Raw genomic sequence first — 5,951 nt, forward strand, 5'->3', positions numbered from 1 at the left:
TTTATAAGATTCTAAAAATTCTTTTTTACTTAAGTTTGCTTGTTGTTCTATACCTTAGAATATAGTATTTCATTACTGTTCGAGAGGAATTCAAGATGTCAGTAATCCAAAATAAAGTTGAATTCCAATTCACTTTTCAATCTTATTTTTTTCTGGCCATGTTGCAAACTTGTATCAGCTCACTTTTCAATCTAAATACTTTTCAACAGTAAACATTTTCAAAATATTGTAAACCCTGAATGATATGTATTGTATTTGATCATTGTAGCTTCCACAGATGCTTGTAATGAACTGATGGCATAGTCGTTGATATTATCATGTTGTTGCTACACTTGCTGCATCAAAAGAAAGCTTCGCAAAATGCTTAACATTACGGTATCTCTCGTTTTTTTTTTACTCTTTGATTTAAGTTTTGTAATTTGAATTATATTTTTTATAAACCGCCAATCCGCCCAAACCGCCAAGGCAAATCCGCCATTATTTGCCAACTAAATCGCCGGTTTTTGATAAGGAAAATGGCAAATTTTAGTGACACTTTTATCAATCCGCCACCCGCCATACGGTTTCTATTTTTCTCTCAAACCGCACCGACCCGCACCGCGCACACCCCTAACCACAACAGGACGCTGGAGCTAGAAAAAGAGACTTGAGACCCTTTCCATACAACTTTTCTAGGTGGTTAGGTTGGACCCACTCTATTTTTTTTTTTTTTTTTTGATCTCACTCAATGTATTGTCCCCCCCCCTCCTCAAAAAATTGAAAAAATTACCCATAGAACTTATTTGAAATATGTGAATACTATTTAATTTAATAACTTTTTGAGTAGATCTAAAAGTCTTACTTTTCCCTCTCTCTCTCTCTCTCTCTCTCTCTTTACTTTTTACCTCACTCTTCATGTTTTCCTCTCTCTTTTTTTCTGTATTTTTCTCTCATCTTTTTTGTCATGGACGACGACCGGTGATCACGTCTTTCTCCATTGATCGGGGTTCACCGGTAACCACCAACCATCAAAATCAACTCGTGACTTCACCCTCACCGACGACGAAGAAGATATATTTCTGACGAAGAAGATGAGTAGATTTACATCAGATTTGAGTAGATCTAAACAAAAAATAGTTGCCGGAGTACAATCCTCTCTCTATATCCGCATCTCTCCTTCGATCTCTTATTTTTTTCTACATTTTCTCTGTTATACACTTCTCTTTTTCTGTTCTAATGAAGAAAATTTTCAAGTTCTGAACAAGTAGTTTTCGAGTTTTAGTTACAGGCGGTGAAAACTGTAAAATTTTACAGTTTCAAATTTTTTTGGTGCTGGAATGAATCATGGTTTAAAACTATAAAATTTTGCAGTTTCAAATTTTTTTGGTGCTAGAATGAATCATAGTATAAAATTGTAAAATTTTGCAGTTTCATAACATTATTTAGAACTGTAAAATTTTACAGTTTTATAACATGTTTTTCAGTTTGATTAATAAGGATAAATGCTTAATAGATTTGCTTTGAAACTGTAACATTTTACAGTTTCAAAACTTACTTTTCAGTTTGATCAATATTGGAGATTATTTGCTTAAATCTTACAAAAATTGAAAAATAGCATATGTTTTTTCCATTGTGGCTGGTTTTTGTCGTTTCATTTTTTTTTCTTTTAGTTTATCAATATTTAACACATTTTGCTTTTTTTATTTTGCTCTAATTTCTTCATTTATTCTTTTTTTTTCCGGTAATATTCTAGACATTCCGGTAAGTCTCAAGTAATGTTCTTAACGTCCAGTGAACGTTCTGAACATTCTGGCGACTTCCATTAACGCTCTTAACACTCTGGTGAACTTCCGGCGATACTCCGGCGACTTTCCGGTGATGTTGAACATTCCGACGAGTCTCCGATGACCGTTTGACAGAGGTCTGATGGTATTAAGATATAACAGTGTCTGTAAATTTTTTTAAAAAAAATAGAATTTTTTGGTAACAATTAAAAATGTGTAGGACTAATTGGTGCAAGTGTTTTGTTTGAGGATTAGATGGGCCTTGAACTTTGTGTATGAGATTTATTGGTAAGTTCCCCAAATTTATTTAGGGTTGCATGTTTGGTGCAATCTTCTTTTCTTTCTTTTTTTTCCTTAATTTTTTTTTAGAGTTCTTAATATTAAGATTTTATAACATAAAGAAAATTCAATATTTTCATAATGTCTAAAATTCCTCATCGATCTAAAGAAATCTCGATTCTAGAGAAATTCTCTCTAAATTTCCCAGAGAAATTCTCTCAAGAGAAATTCTGGATTTTCCAAAGAATTTCTCTGAATTTAAATTAGAGAAAAATAAAATTTCTCTAAGCTCAAACCAGAGAAATCTAGAGAAAATTAAAATTTCTCTAGAGAAAATTAAAATTTCTCTAGCTTTCTCTGTTCACAGATAATTTTTATGGCTTTGTTTAGAAATTTCTCTGTATTTGTTCACAATTTTAAACCAAAGAAGTTGTTTTAACCAAATCAGAGAAATTTTAAATAAATAATAGAAATTACTTACAGGAAATTTAGTAGGCAACACCTTCCTGATGGGATTAGTTGATTAGAGCTTTGTTTGGGAAGAGAGAATGGAATTGGGATATTGGTCAGCTATTAATGGCAAACCATCTTCAGGGTTTGACAAATGACAAGTGTCACGATCCAAATCCGCCCCTATAGGTTTAGCGTTATAATCGGCCAGTAATCCGTGATTCCCGAAGGCCTGTTTAACAATAATGACAATAATAAAACATAAAAGGGCTGGCAGAAGCCAATCATTAATAGCATACAACGTCTAATGAGCTGTAAAGATCTGAATGAAAATAAACTTTCTTACATATAGTCTGGATGCATCAATCATAAGCTTTCTGTAATAACCCCGACCCCAGATTAACGTTAATTCGTGCTTAGTTAAGCCTAGCAATAATTTAGGAAGGATTGGGGACTAATTTGCATGAGTATTGCATCCTTTTTGTATTTATATCTGTTAGGCGTAGAAACATCTGTTCATGTTTTGGTCTTGAATTGCGAATTGAAAGCCTTATCGGCGTTCGAATCAGAAATTGACTTGATTTATGTGTTAGTTAGGATTTATAGAATTTTATGGTAGGCTTAATTAAAATTCGGTTCAGAGCGATTAAATTAGATTAAATAATGCTAGGTTAAACATAGATTAAGTTATTACAAGTTAATTACATCTTTGCCCTTGAGTGGGCCAGTTTCTTACACATTATTTAGGATTGATTCATACACATTTTCAGCCATTTCCCTTGTCCAAACCGTGAGTAAGAGGGAGAGTGAGAGAAACTTGGTTTCATCAAGATTTTGGCTTGGGAAATTTGAAGATTTGTAGAAGAACTACACAATTGAGGTAGCACACCTTGAACTCAAGACTTAAGGTAGAGATTTCATTCCCTTGGACTTGAATTTGAATTGTTTCTTTCTTGGTTCATAGGTAATTAGTGTCTAAAGCTAGGAATTGGGTTAAAATGTTGAATTGAGGATTAATCCATGCATGCATGTATGTTTCATAGCATTTTGAAGGATGAGTTTCAAGAATTTCCTCATGCATGTGCTAATTTCAGTCACATTATGGTCATTCAATTTGTTTTCCATCAAATTATCAAGTTTGATTATGTTTTGGAGGGTTAGAGTTCAAAGAGGTTCTTGCATGTTGAATTGATGAGATATTTATAAAGTTCATGTTGATTTTGTACAAATTGATTTACTCTTGGGCCATGATTTCTTGAATTTAAGCTTTAAACATGTTGTTTTATGGGTTACCATGTGTTTTCCAATGATTTGGCGCAAAAAAATGAGTTTTCAATGGTTGTAGGTCGAGTTTCATGCTTGGAGGTCAATCTGGATTTTCTAGAAATTTGACCCATGCTTGAGCGAGGACTTTCACGCTCAAGCGTGAAGCCTAAGTACATGCACTTTTGCTCGAACGAACGGGAGTCACGCTCGAGCGTGAAATGCATATGCCCAGAAGTTCTTGTGTTTTGCTGTCCGCTCGAGCGAAGGAATCTACGCTCGAGCGAGGGTCTAAGTCTCACGCTCGAGTGGAGGTCGAGTGTCCGTCGAGCATGAAAATCACACATCCAGCATTTTTGTCATGGTTTACAGTCCGCTCGAACGAGGAAGTCCAAGCTCGAGCGGAGCTTCATTGTCTGCATGTCCGCTCAAGCGAGGAAAGCCACGCTCGAGCGTGGACCCCTGTTTCAGCAAGTTTTGAAAAATGTTTTCCAAGATATCTTTGCATCCTCATTCCATCCTAGGCATTCCTAGGCCATGTTTTAGACCCCATAATGAGGATAAGAGATTAGAAACACACTAAGAGCCAATGAAATAAGTTTTGTGCATTAGAACGTGTGTTTTAAGTGTACATCTGTTATGTGTTGTGTAGGTCACGTGCCACGTACCGTTTGATCCAGCTTACCCCGTCTGTCTGTCTCAGGGCCCATTATGAGTAATAACTTTGTAAAGTTATGTTCAATTATAAGTATTTTCTGAGTGATGTAAAATGATCTGTTTGCCGAGGTAATATTTTTTGTATGAATGAATGGTTGTCCAATATTTCTAAAATGTATTCGTGACATTCTTAGTCTCAAATGATAATTGTTATTTGTTCTGTTACGTCCCTTTATGGGTCAACTGTACGTCTCATAAGCCAACTGTTATGGATCCTTACGTCCCTTTATGGGTCAACTATACGTCTCATGAGCCAACTGTAGCGTCTCCGTGCACGTGAGTCAACTGTACGCCTTTATGGCCGTCCCTTATGGATCAACTGTTTCTACTAGTGCTAAAGAATGTATCACGTAAACTTAAACAAGGCTTATGATTTATGTCTGTATATGATCTAGACAAGTTACGATTTTGTTACGAAACTGAATTATAAATTCTGAATCTGTGTGGACTCATTCATAAAACCCCTTTACTCTGTTATTATTCATTGGGCTTTCGCTCACTATTTATATTATGTATGTAGGTGAGCCGGAGTGTGACCAGGGCCAGAGTTGACGGCCTTCTGTACTGTTTTGTCAGCCAACCGTTGTGCCTCCCGAGGAGGTTCCGATTGAAGTTTAGTGCCATGGTTGTTTTTGTATTTCATGCTAGTCTCAGTTTGTGTTTTGTAAAGACAGGTCTTGGGATGTAAATACTTTGTAATTATTGGTGTCCTCTGACCGGCATGCTTATGTATATATATAAGTTTTGAAATCTTCTGTCCTATGTACGTTATCACAGTTCATTGGACCTTGTCTATTTTGTATTATTGCTTCCGCAGCCCCTTATTATTTACTAATCTGTTCAGAGGCCTTTCGTAATCCACAAATTACTGGCCGGTTACGGTGCTAAACCTACAGGGGCGGGTTTGGGTCGTGACACTTTCAGTCCAAGCATATACAAAATTATAGTACAAATCTAAGGACTTAATCCCATCATCAAAGGAAGAATATGAAAGCCAAAACACACTTATAATTTATGATCATAATCCAAAAGGGTGAATTCAAAACACCCAAGCCAAGACACAAGTTACTTCGAAACCTCGCAATGAGGCACAATGGTTGGCTTGACAAAACAATTGTTCAGGTTGACGTCACTAGCCCTGGTCCAGTGCTCGATCACCTACATACATATAATAAACAGTGAGCTAGAGCCCAATTAATAACAGTTGTGTAAAAAGGTTAAGAATGGTATCCTTACAGTATTTGAAACAATCGATTATCAATAGAACATATTCAATCAATATCTTTTTATTAATCAATCGTTCAATTCAATTAATCATATTCGTATAGATCATACGTCATATATCCAATAGCAACAATACAATAGGTCTTAAAGGCCGAACAATTAATTGATGGCCATCAAATAATAGACAATAGTTTCAAGAATTGGAACTGACAGAGATCTCTGTAACAATAGCGATAACAATATCAATAACAATAA

This window comes from Camellia sinensis, chromosome 4 (assembly GCF_055761805.1).
Source record: "Camellia sinensis isolate YWXY chromosome 4, ASM5576180v1, whole genome shotgun sequence".
NCBI lineage: Eukaryota > Viridiplantae > Streptophyta > Magnoliopsida > Ericales > Theaceae > Camellia > Camellia sinensis.